The sequence below is a fragment of the Salmo salar genome, chromosome ssa05, assembly GCF_905237065.1.
Source record: "Salmo salar chromosome ssa05, Ssal_v3.1, whole genome shotgun sequence".
Taxonomy (NCBI): domain Eukaryota; kingdom Metazoa; phylum Chordata; class Actinopteri; order Salmoniformes; family Salmonidae; genus Salmo; species Salmo salar.
In genome coordinates this window covers 58311641-58338203 of record NC_059446.1, presented here as the reverse complement: position 1 = coordinate 58338203, position 26563 = coordinate 58311641, and the positions used below count along the sequence as shown (strand labels likewise).

Genomic DNA, 26563 nt, shown 5'->3' with positions numbered 1-26563 from the left:
AGACACCGGTTAGTCAGGCTGATTGAGGTAGTATGTACATATAGATATGGTTAAAGTGACTATGCATATATGATGAACAGAGAGTAGCAGTAGTATAAAAGAGGGGTTGGCGGGTGGTGGTGGGTGGGACACAATGCAGATAGCCTGGATAGCTAATGTGCGGGAGCACTGGTTGGTCGGGCCAACTGAGGTAGTATGTACATGAATGTATAGTTAAAGTGACTATGCATACATGATAAACAGAGAGTAGCAGCAGCGTAAAAGAGGGGTTGGGGGGGCACACAATGGAAATAGTCTGGGTAGCCATTTGATTACATGTTCAGGAGTCTTATGGCTTGGGGGTAAAAACTGTTGAGAAGCCTTTTTGTCCTAGACTTGGCACTCCGGTACCGCTTGCCATGCGGTAGTAGAGAGAACAGTCTATGACTGGGGTGGCTGGGGTCTTTGACAATTTTTAGGGCCTTCCTCTGACACCGCCTGGTGTAGAGGTCCTGGATGGCAGGCAGCTTAGTCCCAGTGATGTACTGGGCGGTACGCACTACCGTCTGTAGTGCCTTGAGGCCGCGGTCGGAGGCCGAGCAATTGCCGTACCAGGGTGTGATGCAACCAGTCAGTATGCTCTCGATGTTGCAGCTGTAGAACCTTTTGAGGATCTCAGGACCCATGCAGTGGGGAATGCAGCCCCTGTTAGGAGCAACTTGAATTTACAGGCATAATGGAATGAGATATTGGATAGACAACTTCTGGAACTGAACAGTCGTTTTCAGAACGATTCATGTGGGATAATGAAGAAGGCCGCAACTGCCTGCCTGCCCAGATCGATCTCATTTGGTCAAATGACAGTGATACAGACACCCAGTACCCATTATGACATTTATGTGGAGGATGCAGAGATAACTACTCCTTTGGTACAGCAGCTTAAACGAAAGGTACAATCATGCTATTTTTGGGAACCCCTGGCTTAGATCACCATGTCTACAGCAGCTTCGACGAGCCCACAGTGAAAAACAATTAATTCAACCTCATTTACTGCCTTTTTAAAAACATAGCTGAGATATGGCTGACTTGCTTAAACAAATGTGGTTTCTACTGACAATTGAGATGTACAAGCCATAGCATAAGGGAACGATGAGCGAATAAGAGGCAATCCTTAATTTTGATTAAGACATTAACGAGCCATCTAAGACGGACGTTGTCAATATAACTATATATCAGCACTTTTGAAATGTACAGCGACAGAATTCAGAACATGGGCCATTCTTACAGTATTCTCCCTGTACACCAAGTCAGAACCGAAGGATAAATAAAGGGGGCATACTGTATAAGCAGACAATGAAAGCTCTTACAATATTCGATGACGACATTTCTCTAAAACAGGCTATAGGCTACATGTGCACCACCAAGTCAGAACAGTAGGCCAAGTCATGAGGGGGAAAGGGACCAAATGATTAAGGTGATGCACATGGGCTACTAACAGCTTACTACACAACATACACTTACTATTACTTTCTTAGCTGCAGTATACAATACAATACAAATACAATACAAAATTATTACATAATTTATGCAGCAGCAAGACATTTTAGGACTCACCATTGTGTTGTGCTCACTTGAACAGGAAGGTGGCGCAGCAGTCCTTACTGTGGGCAAATTTTGTCATGAAACTTTGTCATCAAAGTCTGGCATTCTCTAGATTTATGGTGCTTTCAAGACAACTGGGAACTCGGAAAAAAACAAGATTGAATCATGACATCTTCAGGTCAGAGCTCTAGAAAGAGGCCTGAGTTCCCGACTGGAATTCCGTATTGGATGACCGTTCAAAACTTATTTTCCCAGTCGGAGCTCGTTTTTTCAGAGTTCCCAGTTGTCAAGAACACACTGAAGTCTGAGATTTCCCAGTTCTGCGTTTCAAGTTGTTTTGAACGCGGCAGAAGTCATGCTGGATTGACAGCATGGCCAATGTATTCAACCTTTTCTGGCCTATGGTGTTGTGTGTGAATGTTTATCCTTTTAAGCTTTGAAAAGAGACCCTTAAACCCAGACTTGGACCACACACCCTCTCCACCAAATAGCAGGCAGGGGAAGCAAAATAGTGATTGCTTTGCAATGCTTGCAGTTAGCCACTGATTCCTTCCAAACCACTCATTGTTGAATATGTTGTTGTGTAATGTTTATGTCCAATGGCCGATGAGCACCGATACATATTATCTATGATTTCTCTTTATATGACAAGGATTGAAAAGGATTTACCAGTAGATTGTTGATGTGATTCATGATAATGACTGTTTTCTCTAACTTGCTAGTTAAGATTTTGAAAGTATGATGTTGACATGATCAGTCCAATCAAAGCTACTGTAGATATAACGTGATTTGATGTCATTTTATCTGTGGCCAACGACCTTGAGCCTTCTTGGATGGGCACTTCTAATGTAAGCCTATGGCAGCACCCAAGGGGGCTTGAACTTTCTAGCTCTCCCTGTAGATTTTGAGATTAAGTAATGTCACCATGAGTGACAGAACACTGAGCCAATCACGGCGCAACTAGAGAAGATTAACAACCCCTATGCTCTGTATTTTCCGCTGGCTGCCCCTCCACAGAAGCAACTGTGCTAGGCTGAAACACTTGCATTTTGGAGCTGCTTTACTCAAGGAAGCAAAAAAGAGTCCATGTCTGCATGCAGCTTTATCAACTCAATACATTTATTTTTACATTGTTTGCAAACTGATATGTGACACATTAATGCCTAAATAACAAGCAAAACAGGCAAACAATATATATTTTTCTTTTAAAATAAACAGGTGGGTCTCAAAACAGGCTCTGCCCCACCTGCCCTGAATGACGGGTCGCCACTGACCTAGCTTGAGACTCGAGTTTTGAAATATAAGGGCCTACAGTACATGGAGAAAATCAGACCTCTCTTACTATATATAAAAATAGCCACATTTCTTCCCAGTCAATGTAAATAGCCTATCATTTTTAGGAAGTTAATTTCATTGGAAATATAACTTTGCCCTGTACTTATTTTCCCATTCACTGTTAGGCCCTATATACTACAGATAATTTAATTGACATCACACAAAAGGCTACATTGTAGGCGCACTTGATCACCTGTGCCCAGCAGAGAATTGAACTCAGCTTGCATTTTGACTCAGAAAGTGATCTCAATAAAGAAAAGGTTGGTGACCACTGTTCTAGTCTATATCCCAGCAAACAGAAGATGACCTGAGGACATTCGGCGGCATTCCCATTAGGTCCCTAAAGGGTCTCAGTGTGATGTTATCCCATTGACGTTCTTAGAACGTTGCGTGATGGTCCCAAGGGAGAATTATTTGGGGTACTTCTGTCTAGTTCCTTGTACGTTCCCAGGACGTCACTGAGGACCATGTCAGGACCTTTCTCGGACGTTCTCATGACTTTCATTTTACTAGTCCTTAGGACGTTGTGCAATGGTCCCAAGGGAACGTTCTCTGGGGGACCTTTTTATAGTACCAGGTTTGACTCCTGAAGGTTCCCCTGAACGTTCTTAGTACGTTGTGTCATGGTCCCTTGGAGGATTTGTGTAGTTCCTGGTTGGACCCGGGGACATCCCCAAAGACATTTTTAAAATGTTCTTTGGACGTTGTGTCTTAAGGAACATTATGCATTTAAGAAAATGCATAAAAAAAACAGAGTGGCATATTTTGAGCTTAAATATAAGTGCTTTGAGTGTTGACAGTAATCACAGTAATTCTGCCAAAAAGTTGTATTTTGAAAAACAGCTCAATGGGTCATTTTTAAGAGTCATTTGGAAACTGCAGAATCTGCTCTTTCTGATACTATATAGACATTAACACGTCTTACCTGCCTATGACTCTAGGATAATTTTAAAAAGTAACTTTTTGGGACTCCGTTTCATTTCCCTGCCTCTATGTCAATTTCAAGCTGCACTGTTCATCAGATTCTTCATATAAAATGTAACAATTGATAATATTCTCACCCACAAGATTATTGTCAATTTAACGCTTCCCTTAGAGTTTGAAAATCACAAAAATACTATTTTACGTAACTCTTCCACCATGACCCTTCATCTACTTTCCTAAGTACGGGTCTCAAACTTGTAAAACACATACATCTTTTTTAGTTTTTTTGTATTTTACGCCCTTTTTCTCCCCAATTTTCAATCGTGTGTCATCGCTGCAAATCCCCAATGGGCTCGGGAGAAGCAAAGGTGGAGTCATGCGTCCTTGGAAACATGACTCACCTAACCGCGCTCCTTAACACCCGCAAGCTTAACCCGGAAGCCAGCCACACCAATGTGTCGGAGGAAACACCTTTCAACTGGTGACCGGGGTCAGCCCGCAGGTACCCGGCCCGCCACAAGGAGTCGCTAGAGAATGATGAGCCAAGTAAAATCCTCCCCTAACCCGGGTGACGCTGGGCTAATTGTGCGCCGTCCTATGGGACTCCCGGCCAGTTGTGGCACAGCCCGGAAATGAACCCGGGTCTGTAGTAACGCCTTAGAATTCTGCGCCACTCGGTAGACCCCATAATTACATGTTTTACAAATAAATTAGACCCGCTACCGGAATAGTGACATCCATGATGTTCTGGGTCAATTTGACCCACGCAATTTGACCTTGACCTCGGTCTATACAGTGCCTTCGGAAAGTATTCAGACCCCTTGCCTTTTACAAATGTTGTTAGGTTACAGGCTTATTCTAAAATGTATTAAATAGTTTTTTTTCCTCATCAATCTACACCCAATACCTAATATTGACAAAGCGAAAACCTTTTTTTAATTTTTTTTTACATTTTAGCAAATGTCTTAAAAATAAAAAACATAACACATTCACATAAGAATTCAGAGCCTTTACTCAGTACTTTGTTTAAAACCTCTTCAGCGTCTGATCCCGTTAGCGGGATCAAAATCCAGCGAAAAATCATATCGCCAATTAGCATTAAAAAAATCATAATTTAAAAAAATATATATTAATATATATATATTTTTTTTTATAGATACACCTCTCCTGAATCGACCCACGTCGTCCGATTTCAAAAAGGTTTTACAGGAAAAGCAAATCATTAGATTATGTTAGATGAGTCCATCGTAAAAAGCAGCAACATAGCCATTTTCCGACCAACCACTTGAATCACAAATAACCAAAAAACAGCTAAATGCAGCACTAACCTTTTACAAACTTCATCAGATGACACACCTAGGACATCATGTTACACAATGCATGCATTCTTTTGTTCAATAAAGGTCATATTTATATATAAAAACAGCATTTTACATCGGCGCGTAACGTTGACTGACTATTTTCCCCTCAAATGCGTCCCGGGAAACAATGCTACAATTCCCTAAATTACTATTCGAAAACGATTTTTTAAATTTATATTGTCAATCTAACATTTATAGATGAATATCTCTTGAGAACACCTGTCATACCAGATTTTAAATTAACTTTACTGGGTAATCACACTTTGCGATAAAAGGAGATGCGATACACAGAAAATGAGCTAATAAACCGAGCTCGGCGCCATCTTGGAACAATCGCATGTCACATCTCATCTTGTATAATATTGTCAATAATCGCCTACCTTTAGTTGTCTTCATCAGAAAGCACTTCCAGGAATCCCAGGTCCACAACAGATGTATTTTCGGTCGAAAAAGTACATCATTTATGTTCCATTAGCTTTCTGTTGTTAGCGCGTCTGAACGGCACAGCCGTTTCGAAATAAAACATTTTTTTCCCATTTAGGTTCGTTCAAACATGTCAAACGTTGTAAAACATTAATCTTCAGGGCCTGTAACACCAAGAGAGCCAATAAGATTCGAGGGGGATGATTTCATTGTGTTTCAAACCATTTCCAAAGGTGGGGGTAGACATGGCCGCCGGCGTCATAATGGTGATGGCCCATCCCCTGTGACCAATTTCCAACGTGTCTCATTCACTGAGTTTCGACTGTATAAGGCTCAAACCACTGTGAAAAGACTGGTGACATCTAGTGGAAGCAATAGGAAGTGCTCACTGAACCATTGTTAACGGTGTGATTAATAGGGAAAGATGAGAAGTCGAGTCCACAATTCTGAATTCCACTTCCTGTTTCAATCGGTCTCGGGGTTTTGACTGCCATAGGAGTTCTGTTATACTCACAGACACCATTCAAACAGTTTTAGAAACTTTAGGGTGTTTTCTATCCATATATAATAAGTATATGCATGTCCTAGCTTCTGAGTTTGATTAGTAGGCCGTTGAAAATGGGAACGAATTTTTTTCAAAATGCGCTGTGGCGCCCCCTATCCTAGGGTATCCTCAAGAGCACCTTTGGCAGCGATTACAACCTCAAGTCTTCTGTATTTGGGGAGTTTCTCCCATTCTTCTCTGCAGATCATCTCAAGCTTTGTCAGCTATTTTCAGGTCTCTCCAATGATATTTTATCGGGTTCAAGTCCAGGCTCTGGCTGGGCCACTCAAGGACATTCAAAGACTTGTTCGGAAGCCACTCCTGCGTTGTCTTGCGGTCCTGAGCGCTCTGGAGCAGGTTTTCATCAAGGATCTCTCTGTACTTTGCCTCGATCCTGACTATTCTCCCAATCCCTGCCGCTGAAAACCATCCCCACAGAATGATGTTGCCACCACCATGGTTAACCATAGGGATGGTGCCAGGTTTCCTCCAGATGTGACGCTTGGCATTCAGGCCAAAGAGTTGAATCTTGGTTTCATCAGACCAGAGAATCTTGTTTCTCATGGTCTGAGAGTCTTTAGGTGTCTTTTGGCAAACTCCAAGCAGGCTGTCATGTGCCTTTTACTGAAGAGTGGCTTCTGTCTTGCCACTCTACCATAAAGGCCTGATTTGTGGAGTGCTGCAGAGATGGTTGTCCTTCTGGAAGGTTCTGCCATCTCCACAGAGGAATCCAGAGCTCTGTCAGATTGACATTCAAGTTCTTGGTCTCCTCCCTGACCAAGGCTCTTCTCCCCCGATTGCTCAGTTTGGCCGGGCGGCCAGCTCTAGGAAGAGTCTTGGTGGTTCCAAACTTTTTCAATTTAAGAATGATGGCGGTCACTGTATTCTTGCGGACCTTCAACGCTGCAGAAATGTTTTGGTACCCTTCCCCAGATCTGTGCATCAACACAATTCTGTCTCAGAGCTCGACAGACAATTCCTTTGACCTCATGGCTTGGTTTTTGCTCTGACATGCACTGTCAACTGTGGGACCTTATATAGACAGGTGTGTGCCTTTCCAAATCATGCCCAATCAATTGAATTTACCACTGGTGGACTCCAATCAAGTTGTAGAAACATCTCAAGGATGATCAATGGAAACAGGATGCACCTGAGCTCAATTTTGAGTCTGATAGCAAAGGGTCTGAATACTTATGTATTTGCTGAAATGTGTGGCGATGCCCAGCTATTTAAAGGGACAGGTGGCTATTTGAGACTGAGTTTAATTGAAGTTGAAGAAAGTTGCAGTAAATCCCTGACCCTAGTCTCAGTGCAGAGAGATATTTTGCAGAGGGAAGTATTTTAAGACAACAGCCAACCAATGTATGAAAGCTGACTTACACACTCAGGGCTGAGGAAGGGAACCCAGCCTACACAAGAGATCCATGGACAACTGCCAATCAAACCAGGAGCTGTGCTGCTACTGCTGTTATTATTGTTATTGCTCTATTTCATCCTCAGGATATATCACAGGATATGTGAGCACTTACATAATGTCGACATTTGCATAGCTGCTCCGCATAAAAAGCTATTTTCTAATTTAGGCATGGTATTTTCAATGGTGCTTCACTCCATTTCTTAACATGTCATTTCTGGTACCTTGTAATTGATAAATTGATCAGTAATCATTTATTAAAGGGGGATTTTTTTTGTCAAAATTTCAATTACAAAGAGGATTCTAAAAGACCCGTCTTGAAAAAATGTATTGTAGCTAAGATGTTGATTATAAAAACGTTATCTTTAAATCACATTTGCCTAATTTTTCAATAATATACAGCCCCAAGGAATACATATTTACTGTGCAGTAGCACTCTCTACTCTGCTGGTTGTTACGCTTATTAAAGAGAAGGTTGCACAATATATTTCCACAAATCTAACAATGTAGATTGATATTCCATCTCATACAAACGTTTATAAAAAGAAAATGTATACACTTATACACACATTTTCGCAATTTGAATTACATTTATCAGAAACTCCTATACAAACAAAACATTACGGCTTTGACGTCAAGAAGGGAACTGTTGGTGGGGGCAGTACACACTGATCTTTTTTGCAGGATATCATGGTAGTCAATGTTTGTTTTAGCCATTATACCTGGGTTTACTGCTGCTAGTAGTAGCACTCAGGTTAGCATGTCATTAGCTATAGCTACAATCGGCCAACAACAGAGTCTTAGCCAGTTCGGTTATAGATGTTCAATGTCTATTATGATGGTAAAGGTTTATCTTGATTTTGTGTAGCAGATTTTGTGTAGCAGATTTTGTGTAGCAGGTTTTGTGTATCAGCGAGAAATGCTGATGTGCTGAACTGCTAATAAGTGACGTGTTTCAAGACTGCTAGTGGTTAGCTAGTAGGGGTAAGCCAGGGGTGGAAAGGGGGCTATGCAAAAGGCCAGAGAGCTGTATTAGTGTTTATTTTTTTAATGAGCGGATACAGAGTAAAAAAAATCACAGGATATGATCAGATGATAAATTGGCTTTATTCAGAGTGCCAAAATATATTTTTCTAACAATAGTAGGACTCTGTATGATGTGGGTATTCACCATCTTATGTAGGCAGTGGTTTCACTCCTACTCCTGTAGTGCTCCTCTTCATGTTACATTTCCGAACGCTTTTCCGACCTGACTTCGGTCAAATTCGATTAAAATATAAATTTCTCAGAAAATACAAATGTAAAGTGATAGGGTATAAAACAAATCAGAATGTTTTAAAATAAATTGAATTCTACAATCTTCCCTTTAAGTAAAATATAACTTGACTACTTGTTCCACATGAAGTAGCTTTACAGTGAGGGAAAAAAGTATTTGATCCCCTGCTGATTTTGTACATTTGCCCACGGACAAAGAAAGGATCAGTCTATAATTTTAATGGTAGATTTATTTCAACAGTGAGAGACAGAATAACAACAAAAAATTCCAGAAAAATGCATGTCAAAAATATTATAAATTGTTTTGCATTTTAATGAGGGAAATAAGTATTTGACCCCGTCTCAATCAGAAAGATTTCTGGCTCCCAGGTGTCTTTTATACAGGTAACGAGCTGAGATTAGGAGCACACTCGTAAAGGGAGTGCTCCTATCTCAGCTTGTTATCTGTATAAAAGACACCTGTCCACAGAAGCAATCAATCAGATTCCAAACTCTCCACCATGGCCAAGACCAAAGAGCTCTCCAAGGATGTCAGGGACAAGATTGTAGACCTACACAAGGCTGGAATGGGCTACAAGACCATCGCCAAGCAGCTTGGTGAGAAGGTGACAACAGTTGGTGCGATTATTCGCAAATGGAAGAAACACAAAAGAACTGTCAATCTCCCTTGGCCTGGGGCTCCATGCAAGATCTCACCTCGTGGAGTTGCAATGATCATGAGAACAGTGAGGAATCAGCCCAGAACTACAAGGGAGGATCTTGTCAATGATCTCAAGGCAGCTGGGACCATAGTCACCAAGAAAACAATTGGTGACACACTACGCCGTGAAACGCTGAAATCCTGCAGCGCCCGCAAGGTCCCCCTGCTCAAGAAAGCACATATACATGCCCGTCTGAAGTTTGCCAATGAACATCTGAATGATTCAGAGGACAACTGGGTGAAAGTGTTGTGGTCAGATGAGACCAAAATGGAGCTCTTTGGCGTCAACTCAACTCGCTGTGTTTGGAGGAGGAGGAATGCTGCCTATGACCCCAAGAACACCATCCCCACCGTCAAACATGGAGGTGGAAACATTATGCTTTGGGGGTGTTTTTCTGCTAAGGGGACAGGACAACTTCTCCGCATCAAAGGGTGGATGGACGGGGCCATGTACCGTCAAATCTTGGGTGAGAACCTCCTTCCCTCAGCCAGGGCATTGAAAATGGGTCGTGGATGGGTATTCCAACATGACAATGACCAAAAACACATGGCCAAGGCAACAAAGGAGTGGCTCAAGAAGAAGCACATTAAGGTCCTGGAGTGGCCTAGCCAGTCTCCAGACCTTAATCCCATAGAAAATCTGTGGAGGGAGCTGAAGATTCGAGTTGCCAAACGTCAGCCTCGAAACCTTAATGACTCGGAGAAGATCTGCAAAGAGGAGTGGGACAAAATCCCTCCTGAGATGTGTGTAAACATGGTGGCCAACTACAAGAAACGTCTGACCTCTGTGATTGCCAACAAGGGTTTTGCCACCAAGTACTAAGTCATGTTTTGCAGAGGGGTCAAATACTTATTTCCCTCATGAAAATGCAAATCAATTTATAAAATTTTTGACATGCGTTTTTCTGGATTTTTTTGTTGTTATTCTGTCTCTCACTGTTCAAATAAACCTACCATTAAAATTATAGACTGATCATTTCTTTGTCAGTGGGCAAACGTACAAAATCAGAAGGGGATCAAATACTTTTTTCCCTCAGTGTACGTCATTTCGAAGAAGTGTGGGAACAGTGATGTAAACTGTTGCCAGAAAACAGTATTGATTCTAGCTTAGCGGGCATACAATTCCATGAACCATCTCTCTCTGCCCCTTTCCCCAGTGAATGTTCCCCTGCTCATGTCCATGAACCGTTAAACAAAGCTACAGTAGCGCTCCATTTGTATTCATTCGTTGTTCCAACATTAAGACAGCAAGATGACTCAGCAAATCTCTCCAAAGACAAGCGGCAGCTTAGGGGTGGATTTGCAGTTCCCTCAGTGACAGACTCACAGGCTCCCTGTCATCCTGCACTGTTAATTTTATATAGTCTCACTAAAACAAACAATACTGTTGTTGATACTGCTACAGTACTACGTATGCTTCATGCTGCAATTAAAACATATTGAAGTGTCCTTTAGTATTCCCATGTGGTAGCAAACAGAGAGTAGCATAATTGGGGTTGGCTAATGGGTTCGTATTGCGTAATGTTGCAGTAGATTTTTGGTGTCAACGGAGGCTGAATTGCTCAAAACAAAGATAAATCTGAATAACAGACTCACTAATCTAATATATAATGCTAGAGAATACAAACTACGCACATGCATGGTAACTGTACTGAGGTTGTTGATGGGTTGGCAGGTTAGCGGTAGCTGCTGGAGTATGCTGCAAACATGAACCACTTCTGAGTTCCACTCTTACCCTGACAGTTGTTTTGTCCCTGGTGGAACCTCAAAGACATTGCATGTTGTTTTAATGAGTTAAAAGGCTGGGGAAAATCCATAATTTATACTATTTATTATGATTCATTTTCTGAAAGTTATTGGAAGAGAAATTAGTTCAGTTATACACGCTAGTGTTGTACCTTTAAGATGGGATGTGGAACAACTCCTATAAATAAAATATCAAAATGACAATGTTGTCCCAGTAGACGGAGAACAAAAGTTTATAATGGAGGAAAATACGAACAACACGTTGTGTTTTTACATTGAATTTCCATTCAGCCAAAGGCTATCAATCAGATAAGCAGTTAGCTAGCTACATTATGTTTGTGATTTAGCCTGAGGTTAATTCATTCAGATAACATGGATTTCTCTCAATGACTGAGCAGCCGTGGTGAAAGTCAATTTCAAAATGTAACACATAACATCAAAGGCCAACTTCATTAATGCAGATAATCACATCCAATTTTGAGGAGGTTAATAAGAGAGAGCGAAAACAATATATTTTCCTTCTATTAGCACAGAATGTACTCTTTGAATGAACGTTATTGCAAGAGACCCAATAAGACCAGGAGCATGCACTTCAATGCCATTAAAGATTTAAAAGGATTGTTTCTCTCATTATATTACATAATCAAGTCCCTTTGCTGACTTTGCTCTATCAAATCAAACTTTATTTGTCACACGCGCCGAATACAACAAGTGTAGACCTTACAATGAAATGCTTACTTACAAGCCCTTAACCAACAGTGCAGTTCAAGAAGACTTAAGAAAATATTTACCAAATAAACTAAAGTAAAAAATAATAAGTAACACAATAAAATAACAACAATGAGGCTATATACAGGGGGTACCGGTACCGAGTAAGTGTGCGGGGGTAGAGGTTAGTTGAGGTAATTTGTACATGTAGGTAGGGATGAAGTGACTATGCATAGATAATAAACAGCGAGTAGCAGCAGTGTACAAAACAAGTGGAGAGGGCGGGGTCAATGTAAATTGTCCGGTGGCCATTTGATGAATTGTTCAGCAGTCTTATGGTTTGGGGTAGAAGCTGTTGAGGAGCATTTTGGCCCTAGACTTGGTGCCTCGGTACCGCTTGCCGTGTGGTAGCAGAGAAAACAGTCTATGACTTGGGTGACTGGAGTCTCTGATATTTTTATGGGCCTTCCTCTGACACCGCCTATTATATGGGTCCTGGATGGCAGGAAGCTTGGCCCCAGTGATGTACTGGGCTGTACGCACTACCCTCTGTAGCGCTTACGGTCAGATGCCGAGCAGTTGCCATACCAGGCAGTGATGCAACCGGTCAGGATGCTCTCGATAGTGCAGCTGTATACATTTTTGAGGATCTGGGGACCCATGCCAAATTTTTTCAGTCTCCTGAGGGGGAAAAGGTGTTGTCGTGCCCTCTTCACGACTGTCTTGGTGTGTTTGGAACATGATAGTTTGTTGGTGATGTGGACACCAAGGAACTTGAAACTCTCGACCCGCTCCACTACAGCCCCGTCGATATTAATGGGGGCCTGTTCGGCCCGCCTTTTCCTGTAGTCCACGATCAGCTCCTTTGTCTTGCTCACATTGAGGGAGAGGTTGTTGTCCTGTCACCACACTGCCAGTTCTCTGACCCGCTCCCTCATTGTCGTGATCATGCCTACCACTGTTGTTTCATCAGCAAACTTAATGATGGTGTCGTGGTTGGCCACGCAGTCGTGGGTGAACAGGGAGTACAGGAGGGGACTAAGTGCACACCCCTGAGGGGCCCCAGTGTTGAGGATCAGCGTGGCAGACGTGTTGTTGCCTACCCTTACCACCTGGGGGCGGCCCGTCAGGAAGTCCAGGATCTAGTTTCAGAGGGAGGTGTTTAGTCCCAGGGTCCTTAGCTTAGTGATGACCTTTGTGGGCACTATGGTGTTGAATGCTGAGCTGTAGTCAATGAACAGCATTCTCACATAGGTGTTCCTTTTGTCCAGGTGGGAAAGGGCAGTGTGGAGTGCGATTGAGATTGCGTCATCTGTGGATCTGTTGGGGCGGTATGCGAATTGGAGTGGGTCTAGGGCATCTGGGAGGATGCTGTTGATGTGGGCCATGACCAGCCTTTCAAAGCACTTCATGGCTACCAATGTGAGTGCTGCAGGGCGGTAATCATTTAGGCAGGTTACCATCGCTTCCTTGGGCACAGGGACTATGGTGGCCTGCTTGAAACAGCCTGAGTTTCACTTGGTTAACGTCTGATATGGTAAACAGGGGTTTTGTGGTAGGTCAGACCTGCTCTTTGAGCTGTTCGAAATGACAAGTTAACACAAATGTAATTTACCCTGCAAGTAAATACAGAAACATGCAACAGTACAGAGACAACCCCAGCTACACAGTTTCAATAACTTCCCTTTATGGCTGAATGGCTCAGAAACGTGACATCTAACATTTTGCAGCAGTACACAACATACTAGAGGTCGACCGATTAATCGGAATGGCCGAATAATTAGGGCCGATTTCAAGTTTTCATAACAATCGGTAATCGGTATTTTTGGCCACCAATTTGCCGATTATTATATATATTTTTTGTTTGTTATTTACATATTTTTTAATTTTTTTATTTTTTACATCTTTATTTAACTAGGCAAGTCAGATTAAGAACACATTCTTATTTTCAATGACGGCCTAGGAACGGGGGTTAACTGCCTTGTTCAGGGGGGATTCGGGGATTCGTTTTTGCAACCTTCTGGTTACTAGTCCAACGCTCTAACCACCTGCCTTACATTGCACTCCACGAGGAGCCTGCATGGCAGGCTGACGACCTGTTACGCGAGGGCAGCAAGAAGCCAAGGTAAGTTGCTAGCTAGCATTAAACTTATCTTATAAAAAACGATCAATCTTAACATAATCACTAGTTAACCACACATGGTTGATGATATTACTAGTTTATCTAACGTGTCCTGCGTTGCATATAATCGATGGGGTGCCTGTTCATTTCTCATCGAATCACAGCCTACTTCGACAAACAGGTGATGATTTAACAAGGGCATTTGCGAAAAAAGCACTGTCGTTGCACCAATGTACCTAACCATAAACATCAATGCCTTTCTTTAAAATCAATACACAAATATATATTTTTAAACCTGCATATTTAGTTAATATTGCCTGCTAACATGAAATTGTGTCACTGCTCTTGCGTTCATTGCCTGGCTCATTGCGAACTAATTTGCCAGAATTGTACGTAATTATGACATACCATTGAAGGTTGTGCAATGTAACAGGAATATTTAGACTTACGGGATGCCACCCATTAGATAAAATACGGACCGTTTCCATATTTCACTGAAAGAAAAAAACGTTTTGTTTTCGAGATGATAGTTTCCGGATTTTACCATATTAATGACCTAAGGCTTGTATTTCTGTGTGTTTATTATATTATAATTAAGTCTATGATTTGATAGAGCAGTCTGACTGAGCGGTGGTAGTCACCAGCAGGCTCGTAAGCATTCATTCAAACAGCACTTTTGTGCGTTTTGCCAGCAGCTCTTCGCAATGCATTGCGCTGTTTATGACTTCAAGCTTGTCAACTCCCAACATTAGGCTGGTGTAACCGATGTGAAATGGCTAGCTAGTTAGCGGGTGCGCGCTAATAGCGTTTCAAACGTCACTCACTCTGAGACTTGGAGTAGTTGTTCCCCTTCCTCTACATGGGTAAAGCTGCTTCAAGGGTGGCTGTTGTCGATGTGTTCCTGGTTCGAGCCCAGGTAGGAGCGAGGAGAGGGACGGAAGCTATACTGTTACACTGGCAATACTAAAGTGCCTATAAGAACATCCAATAGTCAAAGGTATATGAAATACAAATGGTATAGAGAGAAATAGTCCTATAATTCCTATAATAACTACAACCTAAAACTTCTTACCTGGGAATATTGAAGACTCATGTTAAAAGGAACCACCAGCTTTCATATGTTCCCATGTTCTGAGCAAGGCACTTAAACGTTAGCTTTCTTACATGGCACATATTGCACTTTTACTTTCTTCTCCAACACTTTGTTTTTGCATTATTTAAACCAAATTGAACATGTTTCATTATTTGAGGCTAAATTGATTTTATTGATGTATTATATTAAGTTAAAATAAGTGTTCATTCAGTATTGTTGTAATTGTCATTATTACAAAAAAAAAAAAAAAAATGGCATCGGCTTTTTTTGGTCCTCCAATAATCGGTATCGGCGTTGAAAAATCATAATCAATCGACCTCTACAACGTACAACCACTTTTTACTCTATAGTGCTTATAGTTTCCATTATGCATGCTACTGCAATTGCAACCATTTAACATAGTATAAATACAGTACCTCCACCATAATGCAGCAACTGCTATTCAAGACAGATTCCTTATACTCCACTATTGGCACTACCACCCCACACTGTCTGTCTCCCTATTCATTTTTTTCCCTTCATTTTTTTTTTTTTTTACCCATTTCTTCCCCCCAATTGGTAGTTACGATCTTGTCTCATCACTGCTACTCCCCAGCGGGCTCGGGACAGGCGAAGGTCAAGACATGCATCCTTTGAAACATGACCCGCCAAGCCACGCTTCTTGAACCCCAGGCTGTAGTGGCGCCTCAGCGCTGCAATACAGTGCCTTAGATTGCTGCGCCACTCGAGAGGCCTTTGTCTCCCTATTGTAACTACTGTACCTTATATGTACCTTAAATATGTCCAGGGTACATAGGGTGTTTCAACACCATGGACAGAGGGCCCAACATGGGCTAAAATCCACCAAAGATGAGAGCTGTTTCAGTAACCTTGGACAGCTCCGCACAGAGCAAAGATTTTGGGTTGGTCTGTGTGGCTGCATGCAGAACTTCTGTGGATAGGGTTTATGTTGAAGTTCTAATTACAATAGATATTTGCATAAAACATTTACAGCACACTGCAATTATCTACCAAGATGAATGCCTTAATTACATGTTGATTGCTCCAACTTTAACCATTTCCGTGCTTTCAAGGTGCAATACAAGGAAGTGGATGGGGAAGTAGACTAATTGTGTCTGAGTAACTTTCAGTATCCAATCCAAAGAGCGTACTGAAGTATCGTATGTGTCCCTAATCATAGATGCAGAGCCAAATGTCTTCATCAGAGATGGTCATTACATCAGGACCCAGCTGGGATTGTTGTCAAGTGTCTTCATTTATCAAAACGATGATAAATGAAAATTCACGTTTGAAGTATAGATACAGTACATAAACACATTGGATGCATACCAAGATGGATACAAATTCAAGCTTGTTTTTTTTATAACACAAGAGTAATCTATGACTTTTACTGTATGTGTTCCTTGAATGAAGCACTTAAGTGAGTAGAGGACAACATCGGAAGGTCTATTTGACCTCATCCCCCATAGAGCATTGTTTGCTATCTCGATCGGACAGTTCAGCCTGTCATTTTGATTCCATGCCTTTGTGTCCTTTTTTTCTTTTTTGAAGTCTTGTCAAAATTGGATTTTCAAAGATTTTTTTATACCGGTCAAACGTTTTAGAACACCTACTCATTCAAGGGTTTTTCTTTATTTTGTACTACTTTCTACATTGTAGAATAATAGTGAAGACATCAAAACGATGAAATAACACATATGGAATCATGTAGTAACCAAAAAAGTGTTAAACAAATCTAAATATATTTTACATTTGAGATTCTTCAAATAGCCACCCTTTGCCTTGATGACAGCTTTGCACACTCTTGGCATTCTCTCAACCAGCTTCATTAGTTAGTCACCTGGAATGCATTTCAATTTGGTAAAAGACCAGTCCCTATTATGGGAAGAACAGCTCAAATAAGGAAAGAGAAATGACAGCCCATCATTATTTTAAGACATGAATGTCAGTCAATGCTGAAAATTTCAATGACATCTTCAAGTGAAGTCACAAAAAACATCAAACACTATGATAAAACTGGCTCTTACGAGCCTCAGAAATTGCAGCCCAAATAAATGCTTCACAGAGTTCAAGTAACAGACACATCTCAACATCAACTGTTCAGAGGAGACTGTGTGAATCAGACCTTCATGGTCGAATTGCTGCAAAGAAACCACTACTAAAGGATACCAATAATAAGAAGAGACTTGCTTGGGCCAAGAAACACATTAGACCGGTGGAAATGTGTCCTTTGGTCTGGAGTCCAAATTTGAGATTTTTGGTTCCAACCGCCGTGTCTTTGTGAGACGCTGTATGGGTGAACGGATGATCTCCGCATGTGTATTTCCCACCGTAAAGCATGGAGGAGGAGGTGTTATGGTGTGGAGGTGCTTTGCTGGGTTCACAGTCTATGATTTATTTAGAATTCAAGGCACACTTAACCAGCATGGCTATCACAGCATTCTGCAGCGATATACCATCCCATCTGGTTTGGGCTTAGTGGGACTATCATTTGTTTTTCAACAGGACTATGACCCAACACGCCTCCAGGCTGTGTAAAGGCTATTTGACAAAGAAGTAGAGTGATGGAGTGCTGCATCAGATGACCTGGTCTCCACAATCTCCCGACTTCAACCAAATTGATATGGTTTGGGACGAGTCGGACCGCAGTGTGAAGGAAAAGCAGCCAACAAGTGCTCATGCACTTGTTGCACAAAAATAATATTTTTGCAGGAATCTCCTTGCGAATGATTTTGCCGAAGATTGTATCTCCGCCGGCCTGGGCACCTGAGCTTTTGCTATCTATGCTATGTGGGAACTCCAAGTGAAGCTGGTTGAGAGAATGCCAAGAGTGTGCAAAGCTGTCATCAAGGCAAAAGGTGGCTATTTGAAGAATCTCAAATATAAAATATATTTTGATTTGTTAAACACTTATTTGGTTACTATATGATTCCATATGTGTTATTTCATAGTTCTGATGTTTTCACCATTATTCTACAATGTAGAAAATAGTAAAAATAGGTGGTGTTCTAAAACTTTTGACTGGTAGTGTAGATTATCCTTATCCCATCCAATCCACGTGTATGCAATCTACTCTCACTTTAGGATTATCCCAATGATGATCTCACTAAGTTATCTCAGTTCCAAGTTATGCAGTAGGTCACAGTCTTTCTGAAATGGGTCACTGTGTCGCAAGCATTTCCCTTGACACTGACTCCGTGAATTTGGAATTCTGATGACAGCATGGCAGGTTTCTGTTAATCAGCTCATTAATGGGATGCCTGGGGGGCCTTGGCCGCATGGGGGGCATCGATCCCATTCAGTATGGGCATCTCCTCAGTGTGGATGGGCTCTCACTGCAGATGGTTCTCAATGGAAGGCTGTTTGATAACATGCTATATCATAGAGATGCTTAGAGTGTGATGAGCATCACTCTTCTGGAGTCAGTAGGCTTGTGTAGCCTGTGGCGTTATAGGAGAGTATTGCTGTGTCAGACCTGAACAGGTTCATGTCAAATATGGAGTGAGTGGCCTATTGCAGTATCCCCACAAGACTGTTGTGGGGAGATTCGCCCTATGTGGACAATGGGAGTGTATCAATGCTGAGACATACATGAGGCAGAGAGGCAGAGTGAGAGAGGTGGAGTAAGGCAAAGAGGCAGGCAGAGACAATGAGTCAGAGAGGCAGTAAGAAAGACAATCACAAAATATCAGAAGTAGAAAGGCAGAGAAAGGTGAGAGCAGCCCATGAAAGGTAGAGTCAGAAACACAGAACTAGAATGAGTAGAACGGCCCTCCCATTCGAGTCAATGACGCCATAATGGGTGGACTGGCAGCCATTGCGAGGGTCCCCATAAGAGTAAAGCGGGAAGTAAAAGCAGGAAGTACAACATTACATTTGTGCTTTATGGTCAGAGGTTCCAAGCTATTGACTGTATTTCTATGGTCAGAAAGAATTCAGAGAGATAGAAGGGCCCATGGCCAACTTACCCATCTCTGGATGGTGCCTCCCCTCAACAGGAACGCTGACTGTCCTCCGCAGCAGCTTGTTCCTGTGCAACTCGGAGCGCCGCTCGCGCATCAACAAAGGGTGTACCTGCATATGCACAGAGAGACAAGGTCAGGTCAACACACACGCACAATGCATTAAGCTATATTTTCAGAAGACCATAATGGATAGTATCTTGAAATGTCTATCACTGAGCAGTAGCGGAGCGTGGGTAACATTTCTGGAGAAGCCAAGCCAGGAAAAAAAATCCTTATTACAACCTAGATATTGTGATAATTACCTAGCTTGCTCTATAACCTGTTAGTTCATATGCCTTGACACTGTGATTTATAGGCCTAAGGCTGAAACAATAAGAAGACACAGTGGCAGAATAAATTCAACCACAACTTTGTTTCATTAAAAAAACAGAGAGCAACATCTGTCCGGTGAAGTCCACAAAACATATTGCATGTAACAAACAGTTACATGACCTACAGCATGGTCAAGCAAGTTCATGTTTCTGACATTTTCGGACCACTAAACAACTATTGATTTAGAACCACGGAGAGTTACCTCAAGTTGCAAAGAAAACAGGAGCTGCCTCCATTATTCCAGCACCATTTTAACTTCTACATTTCAACAGAATCAAATCACCTATGCTAATGGTTAATTTAATACAGTGACAACTAAAAGATACCAAAAACAATTAAGTCCAGTCAACATAAGCTAAATATGATGTGGCTATCCATGGTACTGATTTGTGTGTGTGTGTGTGTGTGTGTGTGTGTGTGTGTGTGTGTGTGTGTGTGTGTGTGTGTGTGTGTGTGTGTGTGTGTGTGTGTGTGTGTGTGTGTGTGTGTGTGTGTGTGTGTGTGTGTGTGTGCTACTTAAGTAGTTGTTGGGGTATCCCTACTTACTTTACTATTTATATTTTGGACTACTTTTACTTCACTATATTCCTAAAGAGAATTCTGTACTTTTTACTCCATAAATTTTCCCTGACACCCAAAAGTACTTGTTACATTTTGAATGCTTAGCAGGACAGGAAAAGGGTCCAATTCACACACTAATCAAGAGAACATCCCTGGTCATCCCTGCTGCATCTTATCTGGCAGACTCACTAAACACACATGCTTCATTTGTAAATTATGTCTGAGTATTGGAGTGTGCCATTGGCTCAAACGCATTAAGGAAAGAAATTCCACAAATTACTTTTTAACAAGGCACACCTGTTAATTGAAATGCATTCCAGGTGAATACCTCATGAAGCTGGTTGAGAGAATGTCAAGAGTGTGCAAAGCTGTCATCAAGGCAAAGGGTGGCTACTTTGAAGAATATCAAATATCAAATATATTTTGATTTGTTTAACACTTTTTTGGTTACTACATGATTCCATATGTGTTATTTCATAGTTTTAATGTCTTCACTATTATTCTACAACGTAGAAAATAGTCAAAATAAAGAAAAACCCTGTAATGAGTAGGTGTGTCCAAACTTTTGACTGGTACTGTATGTGTGTGAGGCTCGCTGGCTGGTCATATGACCACGTCAGCTGTAATATCATAGACATGTAGCAGGGCTTCCAGCACAATATGGATTACATAAAAGTTTAATACATACATACACCCACTGCAGGCAACAGCACCCACCCCCCAACATACATAACATGCAGTCTACTGCGCTAGACATATCTAGTGGATGCACAGCACAGAGCACAGCACTCCATAGAGTACTTTACCACGGTATACAATCCCCCATAGCTCAGTGAGCCGGAAGACATCTCCCAGCGTTGTCATTGGCAGGATTCATTTTGTTGACGTTTACCTCTTTTTTAAAAACGTAATCAGGGATACACACACCATAAATCAAGTGTGTATATGATTATGCTTGTATTATCCACTTAGTGCATACTAATGAGTATGTTGTGAGATACATCGCACGCTGAGGACAGATATATTGCAAGTTACGGAATGAGTTCCTCTATGAAAAATGCATTATAAGACACCCAATCTTTATGAGTCCAGCACCCGCATGCATAAAAGCTTGTTTCTTTATCGCCTGCCCTTTTATTGGAGCAATTATGCACGGAAAGACTTTGCTTTGCTGTTTATATATATTTTTATGATACACTGCGGGCACACTGTTTAAAATGCGTCAGACCTAATTTTAACATCTGTTTATAACGTTCACATTATTTCTGGTTATTTCTCGATGTAATCTAATTTACTTCAATATTGGACCATAACACTCTAGGAATATCCTTCTAACACAGATATACTCTCTATAACATGTTAATAATATGAGCCATCTGTCGCCAAGCCTTTTATACTGTCATAAGCGTAATAGTTGCTATATTTTTCGATAATTAACACATATATTCATTCACAAGACTTCAGAGACGTCCCTAAATGTTTGTATCCGCTCTTCTCTACCCCTGTTTCCTTGAGCCTGTGCTGCACCAAAGCTCCTTTCTGCATTCTACGAGCACTTTGCTAATTATCGATACACATAAAATAGTAATATAAAGAAATGTGATCAATATACAGCATTCTGTAAGTGCTAAATGCTATGATAATCTAAGTGTAGTATTACTTAACCAATCATTTTTATTCAGAAGGTTTTGCTCCGGACTTCCGTTGAGTCTAAGGCATGGAGTTGCCTCATTGAGAGTAGTGACTTTGACTAGGAATAAGAACCGAAAATGTTCACAGAGCAGCTGAGAGGCCGTTTAGATCACATTAAACTCTGACTCAAAACTGATCTTAAACACCCTACATAAATACTAGTCTGTCATGGCATGCTAAACACGGTCATTTCCACAATGATGTCCACTTGAACACAGTTAGCCCACTCCCCCCTCATCTCCACTGTGTCCCCGTTCAGACACAATTCATCACAACAAATGTATGGAAAAGACTTCCCCCCCCCCCACACACACACACGCACACACCCACTCTGACACACAGCACTTTCTGGTTGCGAGGGGGAACACCTCAGCGCTATTTATAGCTTGCGTGGCAGTGTTTGATTGGCAGAGGGGTGGGGGGGGGCTGGTTAGGACAGTGGCGCTGCAGCTGGGGACTTGACACGGCCTTGGCACCGTCCCCGGTAGCCATGCTCATGAGTGGGCACACAAGGCAGGTTGGCACACAACACTGGCAGACTAGAAAGAGGGCACATAGGGCCGAACTGACAATCACACAGGGGCAGTGGTCTAGCATTGAAACCTGCAGGGAGCAAGAAAGCATGCTAATAAGGATTGCGTTGCTAATATGTAAACGACTATAATTGGAATGAGAATCTAATGCAGTATAGCAGTGTTTCCTAATTTCTGTCCTTGAGTTTCTGTCTCTGGGTATTCCGGTGTTTGTTGGGCGAGTCAACAATCCATTTCATTCAATTGAAAAGTAGATTGAATACTGGCATGCAGACCTAGGCTCCCTTGAGTGTTGTCAGAGATAAGCCCATTCATACGCGAGGTAATTCTAATAGCTAACAAGAAGGTCAATTGTATTAGGTTTCGGCATCAGGCAAACTGTAGTCAGAGGCAAGAGTAGGAGCAGAAGTGGCTAAGACGGAAATAGACAGATGACTGTGCTCAGGCACTGCAAGGAGGGGTGGATGGTGGGTGGTGGGTGAGTAGAGGGAGAATGAAAGCCATAGATCTGAGTGAGAGGGAGAGGAGAGGGAGCCTGGCATGGAGAGTTGAGCAATGCTGCAGGCTGCCTGGACCATATGTCACTACTGGCCCAGCTGTGATGGGTAGGCTGGGTGGGGGATATGGGTGGAGTGTGGTGTGTGTGTTGGTGTGTGAGCTGTGTGTCTGGGGAGAGGGGGTGGTAATGGAGTGGCAGGTGTGTAATCCATTACTTTGTAACGGAGTCGTGATCAAACAGCGGCTGAGTCCACTACCTCTGCCCCCGACACGCGCACACACAATCACACACACAGATGCATTCACGCACGCACGCACGCACGCACGCTCGCACGCACACAAACACACACACACATCAGCCTCTGTGTCCCTGGAAGTATGACAAACAGTTAGGCTGGCCAACACCACTGTCTGTCCTCAAGTCTCTCAATAACGTCCTATCACTGACAGATGTTCCCTCCCTTCGCCTCAGGCATTGGACACAGCAACTGGCATGTGATAAAATCAAAGAGAAACGTTCAAACAGATTGATTTTAAGACCATTTTTGGCATCTTGGAATGAGAAAAGAGGGCATTTAGAGAGCATCCCTAAGTACTAAATCTGACCAAATTCCAATCCAAAGTTGATCTTCATTGTTTGTATGTAAAATTTGAGCATGCTGCAGAGCACTGGTGGAAGAGCTGTCCCACTACTCCCCTATGTGGACATTTCCCACAATACCTGCATTCAGTTGGAATGTTAGATAAACTCCATTTAAATGCACTTTACACATGCATAGCCAGGCAAATTAATCCAATTGCCTTGAGTGCCTTTGCCTTTGAAAGGGTTATAGTAGTAGGTGCCAGGCGCACCGGTTCGAGTGTGTCAAGAACTGCAAAGCTAGTGGGTGTTTCAGGCTCAATAGTTTTTTGTGTGTATCAAGAATGGTCTACCACCCAAAAGACATACAGCCATCTTCACACAACTTTGGGAAGCATTGGCATTAACACGGGCCAGCATCCATTTGGAACATTTTGACACTTTGTAAAGTCTATGCCCTGACGAATTGAGGCTGTTCTGAGGGCAAAAGGGGGTGCAACTCAATATTATGAAGGTGTTCCTAATGTTTTGTACACTCAGTGTATAACCCCTAATATGTATAAGGGGTGACCTTTTGAAAATGGCTTATTTCAGTTGCGCGTAATGGTTATTCAGATGCCAAAAGGCAGTAAAGCGCTTGTTAAATAACCTTAGGATTTGCCAGTGTACAGTGCATTGAGCCTTCTTATTGGTCAAATGAAGGCGCGTCTTTCTCATGACTCCTTCCATCCATGTGTGCCTTATTATTACATAATTGTCACAATCCCCTGTTTCCAAATGGGTTCCCAAGGGTCATGCATGTGTAAAAATGCTAACTACTCCTGAGTCATGCTTTATGCAATGTGACAACAGTAGCTACAGGAAAAGCCACAATGGCGCTGCATTGTTGGCTCAGGCGCAAATGAATTAATTTACAGTATCAACACTGCCAAAGCCATTGCAAACATATCGGTAGGGAATGCAACACAATGGCCATGCATGGATACTGAGACAAATCCTGTTCTAATTCCCTTTATTTTGAATTAGCCTAGCAGGCTAATGCTAATGTGATTCAGTAGTAGTGAGAGAGGATACTAACATGCTAGTGCTAGCGCTGTGCTAGCAGGAAATAGGGCCCTCTGATTGCTTGCATAACACTGGGGCACAGTGGGAGGGAGAGCGATGCCTGGGCACATGACTGGAGGACAGGGCACTGGTGTGTGGCGTCTGGTGCACATAACGCGGGGCTCTGTCAATCCATATCAGTGGCAGCCATCACTGTCGATCCTCTCGCTCCCACCACGGGCACAGAGGGCTAACAGCAGCCCACTGGGAAGTGGTCAGTGCTCTTCTACTGTCAATGGCAGTGCAGCATAGAGTTGTTTTGTTAGGGAGTGAAGTTAAGTTGGATTGTGTAGTGTTCACTTTTAAGATTGACTTCTGAGGTGGAGAGTATGCAAGTTGGGGAAGCTACACAAACAATGAAGTGTTGAACAGAAGGTATAGTGACTTCTGTACTTGGACGAAAGGGTACACTCTTAATTTATTAGGTTAATTCGGACTATGCATAAGTCAAGCTTTCAACATCACCAGTTTTCAGCACTTGTATTCACTGAGGTGAATAAAATCGCATTTGAAATAGGGGAGCACAGAAGAGCACAATGGTGACGTGACAGATATTTTCACATATTCCTCCAGAGCACTGTTATTTCCTCAAGCAGCCCCTTAGTTGAGACTGAAGAAGCCACAATGAAGAGAAGATGGTCTTTTGACGGATGTCATTCACAAAACAAAACAGAGTGGCATCTCAATGGAGCTGCTTGGGAAAGAAAGGAGAGAGCAGGTCTGTGGGATAGCCAAACACTACTGTCAGTCACACCAGGGAGAGAGGGATGGAGGGAGCAGGGGGAGGAGAGGTAGCCTGAGAAATAGAATGTGTGTGTGAGAGAGAGAGCGAGAGAGAGGTACCCCTCTGTTCCACCTTATCTCCTCTTTGGCAACATATGATTGCTTTTTGTCATGCCACTAAAAGCATTTGAATCGAACAGAAATTAATCAAGAGGGGTGTGTGTGTATGACAGAGAGAGAGAGAGAGAGAGAGGTTGAGCGAGACAGATAGACTGAGAGAGACAGAGAGAGAGAGAGAGAGGGAGAGAAATGGAGAGGCCCACTCCACGCCGCATGAGGTGAGTGACAGGCATGAATATTTAATCGCCTCTCATCCTCTCTCCAAGGTGGTGGTCATTGGCCCGTCAGGTCTGCCTCAAATCCATTCATAGCTTCTACCTCATTGGCACAATTAGACAGGGATAAGCCTTTGATTAATTGACTTGGGCCTTCCTCTCATCGCTCCATAGCTGAAAAGGCCCTTATCTGGATCATAAGGTTCTTTATACTCCTTCTGAGTGACGAGAATGAAAGATATTGGCAGCTAGCTACCCTGCAAGTACCGCTACAGTACTCCATTACATCATTACGTAATCTTTAATAGACTCATACTCTCAATCAAATGTACTATGAACACTGTTATTGTAGTGCAATAGACTTTCAGTGTGTAAGTAAAACCTCTATGTGTTTTAATTGTGTTTTAGGATTCATTTATTGGATATCAATCTGTAAATCTGTCTACATGGTCTACATTTAAAAAGAGACCTGTCAAAAGGCGATACAGGTACATAAGTGAAGGAATAGTACCCCCTTCTGGTCTTAGCTAGCAGGCTGAAATTCTACTTAGTATGATATAGTAAGTAATCTAAGGTATGTTTTGTTTTGAATTAGCAATAAACAGTCAGGTTGAAAGAGTCCCATATTCCTAAAGTGTCTCAGAGTAGGAGTGCTGATCTAGAATCAGGTCCCACCTGGTCATGTAATCGTGTCATGTCTGTTATGATCTGAAAGGTATATTGATCCTAGATCAGCACTCAGATGGGAAAGGGGATACCTAGTCAGTTGCACAACTGAATGCATTCAACCAAAATGTGTCTACCGCAATTAACCCAACCCCTCTGAATCAGAAAGGTGCAGGGGGCTGCCTTAATCAACGTCATCAGCACCCAGGGAGCAGTGGTTATTGGGGGTTAACTGCCTTGCTCAAAGACAGAACAGCTGATTTTTTTCCACTTTGTTGGCTTGGGGATTCAAACCAGCGACCTTTCGG

The 26563-nt window shown here is 42.2% G+C and overlaps 1 pseudogene; it reads right to left on the bottom strand.

The window, feature by feature from the left end:
• LOC106605281 (ras/Rap GTPase-activating protein SynGAP-like) overlaps positions 1-26563 on the bottom strand; it is a 111081-nt pseudogene that overhangs the window by 61111 nt on the left and 23407 nt on the right.